Raw genomic sequence first — 17,291 nt, forward strand, 5'->3', positions numbered from 1 at the left:
GTTTTTTTTATAAGTAGAAGAATCAGCCCCGATCAATGAACATAATATATCTGCTATTGACCTCGCTAGTGTTGTATAAATGGAAATAAAAATATCAAAATTGAATTTTGTTATAAGTTGTGACCTCTGACATTTGCCATTTGATGCAAACAATTGTTTTGAACATCTGTTTATGTATAACAATTTTTAATATAATAACCACATTATAAAAATACTTTTTAGCGTGTTTACCACTCTAATTATCTTGGCATTCTTGTTTTTATGCTAATTAGAGATAAACTCGGCTATACTATTTATTGATAACCATTTCCAGTTTATGTAACGTATTAAAATATATTTTAATAATTAATTTGAGATTATATCGAGAGTGAAAGTTCTAGAATCTTTTCTATTTGTTTTTTTGGTTATTTGATATTGTGAAATATCATATGTAACTTTTTAATATTATCGCATTATATTAATATAATTTTGTAATTTGCCTACTTGGTGGTATAGTGCGAAAGTTGTAGGTTTATCTGTTTTGTTATGAATTATGACTAGGATTCCAATTTTGTTGAAACTTTGGTTTATGTAAGCTAGGATATACATTCTGTCAAGATCCATGGTTATTTTCAACTGAATGTATGGAGGTGTGATGAACAAAATGATGAAAATTTGAGTGTGAATTGAAAAACACATGTTAACTTCATTTTAATCAAAAATTTATTTAATTTAAAATTAATTAAAACCCTTTGAATTAAAGTAATTATTATTAATATTGGTAATACATTAATTATATATTTTGAGTAGATATTTTAAATGAAAATGTTATCTTAATTTCACCTGTGCATCGAGAAAGATGCTCCGTTTGAAATGCGTAGGTTACTGACAAATCAGTAGCCCTAGGATTAAATTTGTACTTTCTGTGAGTTAATTTTAAAGTTGAGACCTGTTCGAACGCCACTATCGTCTGTCGATTACGTGAGCCAACGGCCTAAAGCACGCAACTCGCTCCGCTGCACCAGGTCGGACGGCCTTCCAAGGACGCGGGCTCGAGATTACGTGAAGATTACATGGCCGAGCCGATGTTGCTGCCCGAGAATAAAATTCTTCTGGTCTATAACATCGACGCGAAAAACTATACACAGTGCGTTCATTAAATTTGGTTCCGATCATATATTGACCTCTAATGTCTTGTAGAATGATATGGACATTGTCCGTGTATTTTAATTGATTTTTTTTTGAATGTAAAAATATTTTATTAATTTTATTCTATGACATTATATAACATAATATATGAAGAGCTATTTAACATACTTCAGATGTAGTGTAATGAGCTTGTGCATATTTTGTCTTTTTAAATATTTTTTGTACATATTACATTATTACGTTTATTATAATTTACAAATATTCAGTAAAGTTACATTCGATTATTTAAGCTAAAGTTAAAAGTAAGAGTTATCTTCTGATTTCCTGTGCGGTGGCCATTAGTTGCATTGCAAAGATTTACAACATATGATATTACTATGTAGTTATTAATCGTATCGGGTAGATTTGTAACCAACTTCATGTTGCAACCTCACTGACAGCCCTCTTTTTTCAATATATATTTCGTCGAAATATGAAGAAAAATTTTTTCAATGCGTTGAAAATGTACGAATTTCTACAGAGTAAATCGCATTTGCGAAAAGTTTTTTAGCTCCAATGCGAAGAAAATGGCGACTGAAGGTCATTGAATGCTGTGTGAAGCTTGTGGAAACCACGCTCCATCGATTTCAACATATGAATACTGGCCTCGATGTTTCTTAAAAGTGGTGATTTTGCGCGAAAAATGGCCGGAATACGAGCGAAAATATAACAGTGTTGCAACACATTTGTTTCAAATTTAAAATAATGCTTTAATATTAATTTATAAGCAATGTAGTAACTTTCTTTCACGTTTTCATGATCCCGACGTCTTTCTTTGTATTCTTTAAGGAATTGGGCATCTTTCAATTTTCAATACTGAATGGATTTTTCTGATTTTCTATCTCCACGAGATTTAGCATATTTTTTAATATTGCCGTTTCTTTAGTCAGTATCAATGAATATTTTCCTGGTGTCCATTATGCAACATTCTTCAACATTCTAATAATATTTTTTCTAGAGAATTATTAATTTTTGTTATATTTTGTTATTCAGGCAGGTTGAATCTTCAAATCATTATTTGATTCCTCTCATTATATCTACTTCCAAATTTCTGGACAGGCCATGACTTCTATGTTATTAGGGGGTATTAAAAAAGCTTCATATTAGTCATTGGAAAATTGAATTGCTGATTTATTTACCATATATAACCCATAATATACCAATAGTAAATAATGTCAGCTATCCAGACAGATCCAGACAACCATGTCAGATCTATTCCAGAAGAGAAAAAGTGATATTTGATATAAATGCTACGTAACTATTTGACGAAAGATTAATTAAACGTTTAATGTTTAAAACAGTTTTAAATGTCATGTTTCCGATAAACTATCTCAAAAATTAAATACTACACTGTTACAGAATTTTATAGCCGCAGTTGTTAAATAACGTGACACTTCATTTAGATAAGCATGCAATAAAAACCTCGTCAACAATTAAACAGTTTAATGTTCTTTGAATCCTGTTTCCTCCCCGTAATGGATTCATTTTCTAAGGCCTTTAATTAAATTGAAAATCAACGGATTTGAATAAAACTGATCATTGTGTAGTGATTTTTATATATATCCAATGAGGTTTTTACGTTACCAAGTGATGAAAATATATATAAATCATATAAGAAATGAATGAGAAAGAAAATGAATTGAGTTTGGGATAGACCTAAGACTACTCTACTGCCGTAACTACCCAAGTTTGTTTGTCGCCTTTCGGCATTATCGTGATAATGATGAAGAATATTTGCAAAATAGCAAACTAGCTTGCTAAATAAATGTTCTTGTTCTAAAGATGGCCATCATACCCATCTCAACAAGTCTCATACCTAAATGATCAGCTTTGAGTCATACAACAGAATGAATGAACAGAATGTGTTCGTATAGACTTTATAATTTATAGACAGAGTAGAATTTAATGACTGTATTTATATAACAAATATTCAATATCACCTCGTTCAAGCAGCTTCATATAATAACATTTTTGAATTCATTTTGTTAACTGAGGTTTGCGTGTCTTCTTAGCTTCTTAATGTTTTTGTATAGAAGTTGATTAAGGAAATGAGAATAAATGAAAAATACGAATACGTATTGAGTTGTTATTATATTAATATTAATATATATTTATATTACTATTTTACATAACAGTTTTTATGGTCTTCATATGTTTTTTTTGCTTACGTACGTGCTGTTAAATATGGGTGAAAGAAGCGGATGGATATACACAGATGTGCGTAACATTTTAATATATTATAATAATCGGATTAAGAATGATGTAACACTAATTTAACGATACATATTTATTGTTCCGCCTAGACTCGGAAAGAATTATGTCCTGCGTCTCAAAATTTGCAGAAATACAACTTTCTAAAAAGTTTATCAAATTATAATGAAGTGTCCGAGGTACGTTCCTTCTCGTCGATTAATCTAAATTTTTGTCAGAGGCCATTTTCGTGGCATTCATTAGCTTTCGTTTTGTGTGCTTTTTTCATAATCAAAATATATCATACGGCTCGTCATTAATTTCTTATGAAAGTATGTTTGTGGTTAAGTAATATCCGGTTTATTCCTGCTAAGACGGATGATAATGAGACACACAATGGAAAGTTGTATAAATATATGTGTGGAAGAGATCGAAAAGAGGTTACCATCTTTTTTGTTTTTGTTAAGAATGTGTTAGATGGTGTTAACGGTTTGATACCTTGATTACATCTATTTCAATTCGGGTTTTAACACTGGTAGTTCTTTATGCAAACATTTCATTGTCACATTGGTCGAAAAATAACAAATGTTTTCTTGTATTATATCTTAATATTTTTTACATTATTTAATTTATTCATCGTTATAATCTGACAAGTAGTGTCAAGTCTTCAAATTATACCGCAGGTTGTTCAATAAAGTCAGTTCGTAAAAATTGTTCATTAACAATGGAACTAAAGATTATATGCCAGTTTAATTTTTATCTTTCATAAAAACTATCAAAATATCATTAATAATTGTGCGTTGCCTCATCACTGTGAATATGACTACCATGACCTGGATCAGAACAAAAGTTTAAAGTGGTTTGATCCCGGTTTTTTGGTTATAAACCGATTTTATGTTTAGATATTAGATAAGAATGATAGTATAATTTTTTTGGATTAGAAAAGAAATTTTATTCGTGAGTCAACTACTTCGATTATTATTTGAACTGGTTGTATGCAACAAGCTAACTGAAACGCCATATTTAGCTCCTCTGACTTTCTTCTGGTACCTCAAAAAAAAAAAATAGTGAAAAACTATTTTAGCAAAAACAAGTGTTTAGCAAAAGAGACCTAACGACCAAATTTTGGTAAAAAATAAAGTAATTTTATTGTAAATCAGTTTTTTTCATTTCTGTTTCCTTACTTTCAACTTTTAGTATATTTGGTTTCACATTTCCTATGTGTAACACTATTCGGTATTAGTTCCGTGAGATTAAGTTTCATTCTAATAATTATAATATATGTAATTTGTATAATATAACTAATGAAATATAACTAAAAATGTATAGTGCAAGCAATTATATTCTAAGTAGGAATCTGTTTAGATTTAGTGATAGTAATATATAAGGAGACTTTCTTGAGAAAGATGACCAATGAATATTGATGCTCTAGTATTTTTAACACCTTTATATTAAATTAATTTATTTTTATATGTAATGTAAATATAATCAAATAAGCATATGCTAACAATTTTTTTTTGTTTCAGGTACGTTTACAATCATCTGAATTAGAAAATCCCTTACTCTAATCGGTAAATATTATATAACTATTTTATAATCTAATTGTTTATTTTGTGAATTTACCTTTTACTAGTTTTGAATATATATTTTGCTAATGAATGCTAATAAATTACGCTTAAGTAATTAAAATGTGTTAAAATGGTATTTTCGTTATTAAGTTCTACAACTCTGATGTAAACATAGTCATATACGTATGAGAGCCGGATTACAAGCAATACATCTGACGTGATTAAATTCTCAGTAATAGAAGGTCCTTTTAAAAGGAATTGCCATAATTTATATTCAAATGAATCGATTATAGAACGCGATAAACAAAATATGAATTAGCGCTTGAACTGAAACAGGAAGCCGCAACGTTAGAAAATTTCACACCTTCGTCAAGCAACGACATCCACGATGTTAAATAAACCATCATCGTGACCGCAAATCAATCCGCATATTAAACCAAGAGCACTTATCAGATAAGCTTCCTGCACAACAGCTGTCAAAGTCCTCCGTATTAGATGACGAACAGGATCTCTCTTTGAGCGAATGAGGTAATGGGAAAATAGAATACATTACTTAACGGATATGGACAACTTTAATACCGGGCCATGATAAAACTTTCAGTGCAAGAAGTTATTAAATATTGCTCTGTAATCTGATATTTTATATATAATCTGGGTTTTCGAACAAAATTATTCATTTCAACTAATCAGCATTTTTGATTTAATGGAGTTTTTTGAATTTTATTTAACTTTTTTACGGATTGGAAACACACAATAAAGTTATATATCATAGGTCATGTCTAGTGTCTTTGTCTAGTAATATGGTTTTTTGTTAATTCGATTTTAAAATATCTGTTGGCAGTTTTATTATTCCTTTTGCAAAGTGTTTGACGAATAATATGCCGTCATGTTCAAAATACAGAGGATATGCATTAATTCCAGATATTGTATTTTTGGTCGCGTTCTTTTTTTCCATTTCCCTATAAGCTAACTCTGACATTCATATTCACTTATTAATAAAAAACTATATCTGTCCAAATAAACCCTAGTTTGTAATAAGAACTCTAAAATAAAATTTTCAAAAATTGCATGTATTTTGTTAAATTGAGAGCACTAGGTATTTTACTTTGTCAACTATCAGACTTAGGCAACTATCAGACTTAGGCAACTATCAGAAAACATTGCTCCACTGGATGTTTTATTAAATTATTTATTGCTTTGTTCCTATTCGTTGCCAGCTAACTTACAATTTGTCTTTATCTAATGTCTGATTTTTGCTATTAAATGCACCTCCCTACTGGTTTGATTCGTTCTGTGTCCTCTTCTGGTATTATAATGTGGCAATACTTGATGTTATGATACCTTAGATGTTATGTTTATGAAAATTGAGAGTCGAGAGCAGACCTCGTACTATAAACTTTTACTTCTACATAAACAAAATTGGTTGTACAAAATCCACTTAATCTAATTAAATAAGCACAGGAAGTGGTTTGAATAGAACATATAGCAAGGATACTATGTGATAAATTACTTACTGAAAAATCATTTTGTATGCTGAATAATAATGAATAATAAAATAATATTACTGTAAATATAAGTATAAGAAGTAGTTGGACGCAAAAAACTTTGTACTGTTAATTCAATACTCTTCATACATAATCTTCATAAAACACTCAACGCATTGCTTTATTCACTTTAACTCAATTTTTTAAATTATTTTGGGTCATTTAAGGAGAGTAAAACTGAAATAAAGAAGGCGTTCAAGGTTATTTAACAATTTAACAAATTCAATATTTATGAATTAATTTTTTGAGCATCCCCCGTACCTGAGCTGCGAAACATCTTTTACTTTACCAACGACGAGCTCGCTTATCAGTGAAAGTAGCGGTATTATGCCGATAAAACCGTAACCGGAATTCGATATTACATCTCGATCGAGGTGTCAGCTGAATAAATGCATAACGGAAGATTAACGTGAATTGTTTTTCGTGTTGTGCAAGGCGGTATTCTACTGATGGCGTATTCTGAATGTCGATGTTGAAACAGTAATCGGCTTAAGCGCGAAATGTCAATCGGGGCCGGGATTGATATCGTTTAATGGTCGAATAAAAGAAATACCACTGTGACTTTTTTGTTGTAGTAGAATTCAGTTTCTTTTTCTTGACGAGTACATTAATTAATGAAATAATTTGTCTAAAAAGTGGGAATGATACATTTATTATTGTATTTATTTATGCATCAATTTGTAATGTAATATTTTTAAACAGTTAGTTGCGTTTTTTTTATTTCTTTTTGATATTTATTGATATTAAATGAAATTTCAATGAAGAAATAAGCGCCGCATGATATACTTATGTTCCTTTAACCAGACGTTGGCTTTTCCAACAAGCTCTTTGAGTTGTTTTCTTTGATCTGCTTTCAACTCCTTTTGGCCTTTCAAGAGATGTCGAGCAGAGCATAAAAAGCCCTTCCGTAAAAATATCGAGAACCCTTTCTTTGAGCCAAGGTTAACCGGTAGTTCCAGTCAAGGTAAAGTCCAATTGATAAAAGAGATACTCTAAAATTATATCTTAATTATATATGCACTATTTTCACTTACGCCTTAGTTTTTTTTAATTAATTATTAGGTGTTTGTATTTATTATGATTAATATTTCACTTTTAGAAATATTTATTGGAAAAATCGTTACAGTATATATTAACTAAAATATTTTTCTTCATGCACTATATCTAGTGAGTACGCTACATGCGGCAAATTTTCCCATTTGAGCTGCAACAGTGTATTCTTCACAACCTTCGCAATATGTGGCTGAGCGTTGTCAATGGAGAGAATGACTTAGTTATTGGCTAATGCTGGTATTTTGCACAACAACAGGTTGTTCAATTTGAATTTGTTTTCGTAGTAGATGTCTTTTTTTCTAGGATATCAATAAAACCGCGATATTGAAACGGTTTGAAATTGAATTTTTAGTTAGTTTGGGCGCGCTATTAATTTTCTTTCCTTTCTCATCGCATAGTACGTCTTTTACTAACTTATTACTTCGATTTATAAACTGCCTAAAAGTTCTTTGAGAGTTTCAGCTAGGTTTTTGTTCAAAAATCTTACAATTCATTGTCTCAAACGTTCAAAACCGACCATTGCGATATGACGGAGCAGCATCACCACAAGTTTCTAAAAGTGTTTGATGGACTTGATGGAAAACAACAAAACAACAACAGTAATGAATGTGGAAAATGCAATTTTGAACGTTTAATGATTAATGTCTAAACAATGATAACTCAATAGTTACAAATAGAAAAAAATTCTAAATAAATATTTATTGTCTGTAGGGGAATGTCAAAACCATCAAATTTAACAGTTTGTTTAGGCTGTTTAATAGTTGCTGTAACAGCCACCAATATCGTTAATATTTACTAATAGTGTTACTTATTTCAATCAAATTTAAAGGTACACGAAAAAATATATATAAATACTATATATTAAGGTCTACTACCAAATGTTAAAAATGATGTGTATATTTTTGGACCCGACGAAAATTCAGCAGCTTCGAATATACTGAAAAGATAAAGAAACGATTTGTGTACAAGTTGCATGTAATGTAAACAGAGACATCCATACTGTTTTCTTGGGGCCATGAAATGTAAACTATTTAGAATAAACAGCAGATATTACGTTTATCTCTTTGTGTTAACGCAACAGCTGTAAATAGACCGAAGTAATAATTTGGTTATTTTTAAATATGAATGCAAAAAACGAAATATAAGTTTTTTTCTTTGCCAATTTGTGATACTATCTAATTTTTGAATACTATATCTTTCGAGGCTATCCTTCAATCAACCTAATTTCATTAATCCTGAGAAATGTGAATCAGAATAAACAATGTCGGAGCTTTTTCAGATACATAAAAACAACATTATCTTATGCAAAATAATTTTATTTTCTTGTTTAATTTACTTATCTTTCATCTTTCTTTTAGTCAGGGGTTTCTGTTGGTTTGAACTTCCAGTTCCTTATTTTATATATTGTTCTTTGGTGATCAAAAATGTTCTATGTTTTTCACGTTAAATTCATCCTTCTTTTTTACATTTGGAAATACTGACGACTTTTATGCTGAGGTCAGTGCTGTCTGTCTGAGCAACTCAGTTGTAAAATTCTTTAAATTAAAAGCATATGATTAAAAAGAGTACTCGAACTCTTTTTGGGTAAAAGCTCAACGTTTACGCAAGAAAAAATGTGATATGATACAAACTCGCTAATATTTGTGTTGAAGTATATGGCAATTTCCAACATAATTTCTTAGTAGCATAATCTTATTGTTAATAATTTAATGGTGTTATAATATCAATCCAACAATGGTCTATTGACCGTCAGATTAAATATTTGAGAAACCATTAATCGTCACGTGTGGTGTAAATTGAGATATTGATACTGCCTTCTTTGGATTTATATAATGTTTATTGAACTAAACAGTTAATATAATCCTTCAGCGTTAAACAAATTATGGTGTTATAATAAAAATATAATTATAAGAATAAATGTGTTTAGTGCTTTTATCATGATTATACTGGTTAATAAATATTTATTTATATTAATACATGTTGATACTTTAATAATGTAAGAGAAATACCAAAAAACTAAAATTAGTAATGGTTCAAAATTTATAAGAATAATCAAAATTATTTTTGTGAAACGATCTGGTCATTTTTTCGGTCGTTTTATCATTTAGTTTGTTTAATAATACCCGAGTTGTCAGTTTATATAACAAATAATTTTACTTGAAATTTTATATTACTAATCGATTTTCATGTGTCGAGTCGTCGACAATGTTGAGTAATGTATTAACCTTATCAAAAACGGGTGCATATTAGTTGTAGACCTAATTTAGAAGCGGCCGAGATACGGTAGAAAATTAACACCGATCAACATCGTTAAAGTGAAGGAAGTGGTGATTATGTTTATTTGAGAGAGGTTTTCAAATTTGGCGAAAAAGTTCAAATTTGTGGAAAGAAAACTTTTGATTGAGAAGTTAAACGTAATTTTGTTTTACGCGCATAACTGTGAACGAATTTCTTGTTAAAAATAATTCGTGGTCAAAATTTCTAACTGAACAAATACTATCGGAAAACCATCGTATTCGTTTGATGTGAAAGCGGTTGATTTTTCAAAACTCAATTTACTACTTTTAGTCGCTGGTTTTCAGTTGACACAATATATAAATAAAAGAGGCGAACCAAAGTCGTTCTAGGAAAATGCTTCAATAAAATGTGTTGGCAAATTGATTATTAATCGGCACCACTGTTTTATTTTGGAAGGGGCTTTTCTTTGAAGATTTCTTTTTCTTTCAGAGATTTTGAAGGTGATATTTGGCTAAATAATAATCTTTTTTTTATTGACTAATTCTTGGTATTTTTTAAAGATTTTATATTTTAGTATTTAAATTGAATTGAGTCGGTTAATGCAGAAATTGAACCAAACCAAATTTTAAGTAGATTACTACCCAAAAAACTGTTTTTAACCTATAATTTGTTGATTTACTTTTCATTCGACAAACATATCCAAACCATTGCGATCTGCATCATAGGATTGTTGATTGACGAATAGGCCCAATTGTACACTGATTGTCGCATCTTGGTCGAGTAACTCTATATTTAATACAATCTCGGAGAAAATATGTAGTATAAATAATACTACAACAATGATAATGTCCTCTGATGTATACACATGCAAATTATGATAACACGAACATATGAAAAAATTAACAATATTCTATTATTATATTTATTTATTATACTAAATTACTGTCTGACGAATAAACCAACATTTTTACCAACATTTACAGAAAGTGTTATAGTTACAACAAAAATTAGCAAACACAAATAACATTGAAACATCAAGTGTCTAGGGGTGTTGGCCACCGAAAAAAATATCGATATTTTGACATATCGATATTTTAAAAAATATAGATTTATCGTTTTCGATGTTTTAAAAAATATAGATTTATCGTTTTCGATATTTTTAAAAAATATCGATATATCGGGCAAAAAATATCGATATTTTTCAAAAAAATAAAAATACCGAAATACTAGCCTAACAATATATATACAATTTCTAAATTTCTTAATTCCTTCATTAATTAATTCAAAATTGACTAAACTTACGTACCAATTCTAAAGGTTAAAAATTATTATTAATTTATTCTGAAAAAATATCAAAAAATATCGGCTAAAAAAATATCGATATATCGGGAAAAAAATATCGGCGGATATTTGTTTTAGAAAATATCGATATATCTAAATTTTTTTCTGCGTCCCTACAAGTGTCAGTCAAGAATTTAGACTTTCGTAAATATTTAAGATCTGTTAAAGTTAGAAACTTGCTAATACTATTTCTGATCTCACACTTTGTATGCGACAATGTATTCCACGTGACAACATGATTCAAAAATGGATATTCGACTTTCTGCTTCCTGAGCATAATCCGAACGTAGGTCTCATTTTATCCTTCCTTTAACATTTACATACGTGCCGTTGGTTTTTTATTTCGTTGCGCAAAATGGCGGCCTGTGTGAAAGAGGCTTTAGAGTCGCTATATCAACTTCAAACCACCCGTAAACAATCGTGCCTTAAGCAACGGCCGTCATGGATCGTATCTGGCTACTCGAATCTGCGTCGACACGATGTCGCCCGCGAACGACACACGACGAATCGCCTTTTTTTCGACCGTGCATGCGCAAAAAGCCGAGCGCTCATGTTTTATGCACCAACCCGCACTGGGAAAAGACAAAAGGTTGATGTAATAGTCGTATTAACTGCGCTATGCCAACAAGAACGTGTCAAGATACATATGAATTTCTTTATATTGACTTGGTCAACCTATATGACTAATTGGAGATTCCTGGCTGGTGATTGGGATCTGAACGATCAGATCGGAAATTATTCATAAATATGATATCATTTTTAAAAAGGTTTACTGACATGACACATGTTAGGTAATTTACTTGATTTTCGTTCAATTTACAATTGTTTTTTATATTAAATTTCTGTCTCTTAACGTGTTAGATCCAAACCAAATGTAATTTTGTTATCGCATATTAATACTTTCATTTATTGGTCGTAAAATTTGGGATCGTTAATTTGGTTGATTTTTTAGTTTTTTTTTGGTCATTAATTTCAATATTAATTTATTAGAACTGAAATATTTCAGTTCAAAATGGAGTTAGTTACTCATTTTCAAATATAGATCTTGATGCTCTTAAATTAATTTTGAAAAATTTTGAACTTTTATCTTTTCTGCTATGTTTCACTTAATATATTTCATTTGTAAAATGATTGAGTAACTCTTGATTGATTTCATACGGTGTACTTTTTTGGTCTTTAAAAACATGGAAAAACCATTTAAAAATGACAATTAAAATATTACTTTAAAGAAGATAAAACTTATCAAATGCGAATTTAATCTTAATAAAACTCTAAAATTATTATTCCTATTGATGTATGATCATTTGGAATTAAAAGATAACTAAGGAGAATTATAATAAGCATACATTTTATCGATAGATTCACACCTTTTTTTTAATACAACACTGTAATACTTTAAATAGTAAATAAGTGACTGTTTGCAGGACAGACATCAGGATTAAATATCATAAAAATACCAGAGAATCACGAGTTTCTCTATGCATTCTGTAATATTCCAAAAATTTAAAAGATAGAAAAATATATAGGTTACTCGAATGTAAATCCGAATTATTAATACATAAAATACTATATAATATTCATTGTCAACAAATCTGAAGGTATGCAAATACGTATAGTATTTAACTCTGGGGATTTTTGTGGGCTTAAAAGGCAAGAACAGGTTAAGAACTCATCTGAACATTGAAGTAATACTGGCACTTGACGACAATAAACTTGTTTAAAATTTGAAAACGCCAAAGCTTTCAGACTAACACAGTATATAGTATATAGAGCGTTAATTAATACACATAATTTAAAAATAGTTTTGTGTTATTTTAGTAGAGAAGGAACTGAGCACGCCATTTTGCTGCATTTCAGTGGCCAACAAAAATTATAACGTATGATACATATCAAAATTATTGCTGTGCTTTTATAATGGTAAAATGTAGGAGTTAAAAGAGACAAGTTAATGTTTTCTATCAACAATATAATAAAACAATCATGAGATAATATATTGTCTATAAAATCAACCTTGTCAAACTTGTTGGTCTACGATTTGTACAAGAGGAAATCTAATATAAACGGTAATTTTGTAAAACAAATTTATTGATCACTGGTATACACAAACTAAATATTTAACATTTTTTAATGTATTCACCTCCGCTTTACATACTTTTACCACCGATTTGAAAGCTTGAATATTCTTTCTTCATAAAAAGTTTGAGAGCGAGTTGTCAACCAATTGCGCATACTCTTCTAATTTTTCATTCCTTTAAAATATTTTGTCTCGAAGGGACTCCTTCAAGGGCACAAACAAAAATTAATCGCAAGGTGTAAAGTCAGGGCGATAAGGAGGGTGCTCATGGGATTTCTTTCAATTTATTACTTGCCAAAATTGCAGTATGTAACCTGGGGTTGTTATAAAGGATGATAAGCGCTTTACAAACATTAACAAAATAACAAGCAAAATTTGGCTCTATGTATATATATATATATATATATATATATATATATATATATATATATATATATATATATATATATATATATATATATATTTATTCAATAACTTTGCACTAAAACTTAGTGTAATCATATTTACCTTCAATGTGTAATTTTGTTATCGCTCAATTTGGACACATTTTGGACTGTTGGTAATATTTTCATGTTTTTTTCTGTATTTCTGTAGAAAACAGTAATAATGAACAATGAAAACGAATGTTCTATATAAATAATTATATACGTGGCACGTAAAAGCAACAAGGCTCACACATCCTTAATCTAGCTAACTTGGGTTGTTTCTTCCAAGGAAAATGACGTCTCGTTTTATTATTTCCCCACATACACCGGATATACAACACTTTTGAGACTGAAGATACATTAATAACAAATAATAGCGATTATTTTATATCAGGCCCACCAAAATAACATCATATACAAACTGAACCAAACTAATCGCGTTATTGATGATGATATGATTCTGTTTCTATGCTCAACAATGCTTATATGTAGCATTGAAAATAGGAAAAAGTAGTTGGATATATTATGTAGAAAGCTAATGCTATCAAGATATTCCTATAAAAAAATAAGTTAAATTTTACGTAAGGAACCAGACAATTCGGTGCCAAATCTGTCCGCTTAATATTGAGGAAATGAGAAAGAGAAAGCACCAACAATAACATTCGAATCTATTCATTAATTCACACAGATCATCTAGAGAGGTCCATTTTTCGTCATTCCTTTTAAAATTGTTTTTTTTTCGCGTTCAGAGAAAGTATAGATAGACTCCGAATGTATTCCGAATTTATACTTAACAAGTCGAGATTTTAGTTCGTTCGTGACGTTTCCGATTCCGGCATTCGGCCGATTACGAAACGGTGACCGTCTCATTATTCATTGTTTCGTCAAAAAACAAGTACATGAGCTTCGTGGTTTTTCTTAGAATCATTGTTGTTAACATTCCGAGGCAGTCCGAAATTAAACCTTTTCTCACATTGTCCGGATCGTTCCGATAACGATCGTGACACAACTCTTACCGAAAGACTTTCACATTGTTGTTGATAGTTTTGTAATGAATGAACGGATCCAGCATGTAAAGCAGGATCGGGATACGTGATGGGTTTTCCACGATTTAATTAGTTCAATGCGAACAATGACTAATGATGATCGGACAGTTTTAATTAAATTATATGGGGTCAATTTTATCGTTTTGCATAGTTATATTTTAGCTTACGATTAGATGTACGTAGTATCAAAGATTATCTGTAATTGTTATTAATGAAACACAGTTTCATTTCACACAGCTATTTATCAATCAAAATGTTCTTTTTACCCTATTGCATTAACAAATAATGTGAAAAAATAGAGTTCCAAAATTCTACTATTTTAATGTGTATTTTTACAATGATATCAAAAACCAAACCATATATATTACATATAAATCTATGTAAGCGTAAATTCAGCATGCTATTTTCGAGGTCGCGTGTAGGGCGAAAAGCCATAACGTTAATAACCTACGGAATACAACTAATGGAACCAAAAAGAGCGACTAAAACACTCGATAGTAAAAAGTAACCAAATCAGCCGGGCCGAAAATAAGATCAATTGAAATGTCCCTGGCCCGGCACATAGATGGCGCCACTAGAATTAAATCCATATGTTTTTTTAGTTAGTCCTAACCCTCAAAAGATGCTGGTGTATAAATTTGACAGCTGTCGAATCATTACTTTGTAAATTATAGCATTTTGAGTGAAGCAACAACATGCCGAGTTTCTGGACACTATCTCAGGAAAATCAACCATCAAGGATTGGTATGCTAAGTTTAGACGTGGTGAAATAAGCACCGAAGACAGTGAATGCAGTGGACGCCGAAAAAAGGTTGTTACCGACGAAAACATTTTTAAAAATCCACAAAATGATTTTGAATGACCCTAAATTGAAATTGTATGAACACTCTAAAGATATCAACTGAACAACAACTCTGTGCAAAGTAGTTGCCGCGTGAGCTCACTTTTAACCGAAAACAACGACGAGTTGATGATTCGGAGTAGTGTTTGAAGATGACCATGCGTAATAAACCCGAATTTTTGCGTCGATATGTGACAATGGATGGAACAGGGCTCCATCATTTCCCTCTGAAATCTAATCGACAGTCATCCGAGTGGACTGCACATGATGAACCCGCTCCAAAGCGTGGGAAAACGCAACAGTCGGCTGGCAACATTTTGGCCTCTGTATTTTTGGATGCGCATGGAATAATTTTCATTGACTACCTTGAAAAAGGAAGGACCATCAACAGCAACTATTACATAGCGTTACATACCAAGACAATGCACCATGTCACAAGTCAGTGAAAACTATGGTAGGCCTGGGACTTTTCAATTCACCTGTTAACGACTGAAACATCCGATAGTAAAGAGTAGTTAGTTACTAAATAGTAGATTATTTAGTAAATAGTAATTTAGTAGTTTTAGTAATATTAACGCTAATTAACATTAGTTATGAATGTTATAAAATTGTACAAGATGATTTGTTGTCAGGTTCACCTTACGATGGGTTTAGTCGTAAGGCTAGTTTAGAGTCTACCTCTCTGAACTTGATATAGGTGACTGAACTGATGAGTTTCTACAGTTATGATTTGCGGATTCTACATGACTTCACCTGTGGAGACTTTAGCTGGCCTGAGGAGACAAAGCTACACCAAATTGGAACCCATACACTTACAGATTGACTAGATATATGATCAGCAGATAGATGTGCAACATACTCGTTGGATTGGGCGGATCTTTCGATTAGGTCAAGAAATCGTATCTTATCCCTGATGCTGCTCCTCCCTTGGGTTCTTCATAGTTATACAGTAAGCTGGATCAATCACCACTTTTTGTAGCTTGATTTGCTAGCATTTGTGGAGATCTATCTAATCGTGAATTTCTTGCCTTGTTAGAGAACACACACCTGTAAATTCCCAGTGAGCTAATCAGTTAGACCCTAAACTATCTATATGAACAAAAAACATACTATTTCAGAACGATCTATACGTCACAAGTACATTTCTACTTTTTTTGCAGTATACCTAGTATTTTATTATTTTGATGTACATAAATCGACCTTGGTAACTTTATGACATGATTTATTATTTAGCTAAAGCAGATGATATAAATTATCTTATTTTTGTTTAAAATAAGTAGTAAAAAGAAGGAGCATTGTCTGGCGGGTAGGGTTGGTCGACCGCAATTTGATTGGGTTTCTAATTATAAAAATGGTTGTTCCTTCCATGCTCAATCACTATCATTTACATCAATGATAAAATGTTGCGGTTGATCATATAGATCTATAGCGATTTTCTACCACAATTTTGTTCGATTTGAACATCCAATTTTCAACATTACATTCGCTCTTCTTTTTCTGTTCTTCACTTTTAAAGTGACTCAGGATAATTGTCAATTAAATCAGACCATAGAAACTCATTTAAACATGTAATGTTTAACCTTTTTTTTATAAACGTTTTCATATATTAACAATTTCCTATTACTATGTGCTTTACTATGTACAAAATTTACAGTACCATATAATATCAGTAATTTTAAAAGCCACAAACATATTTCGTGAATGATGAATGATTCCATTTGTTGAATTATATTATAGTTATAGAAACAATATAATCTTTATTTACCATTTGTCCTGAAAAAAAAACACTAGTTAGATAAAATGA

At 30.6% G+C, this 17,291-nt stretch overlaps 1 protein-coding gene and 1 long non-coding RNA gene across 3 annotated transcripts in view; one reads left to right on the forward strand and one right to left on the reverse strand.

Annotated features, from left to right (window-relative positions):
- The window catches only part of LOC143191053 (death-associated protein kinase related), a 305,475-nt gene that overhangs the window by 63,954 nt on the left and 224,230 nt on the right, over window positions 1-17,291 (forward strand). The gene's annotated exons all lie outside the window — the stretch shown is intronic.
- The window catches only part of LOC143191054 (uncharacterized), a 50,008-nt gene that overhangs the window by 7,062 nt on the left and 25,655 nt on the right, over window positions 1-17,291 (reverse strand). The gene's annotated exons all lie outside the window — the stretch shown is intronic.

This window comes from Rhynchophorus ferrugineus, unplaced genomic scaffold (assembly GCF_030347505.1).
Source record: "Rhynchophorus ferrugineus isolate W39M unplaced genomic scaffold, kcgeb_rfMv2 rfM2, whole genome shotgun sequence".
Lineage (NCBI taxonomy): Eukaryota > Metazoa > Arthropoda > Insecta > Coleoptera > Curculionidae > Rhynchophorus > Rhynchophorus ferrugineus.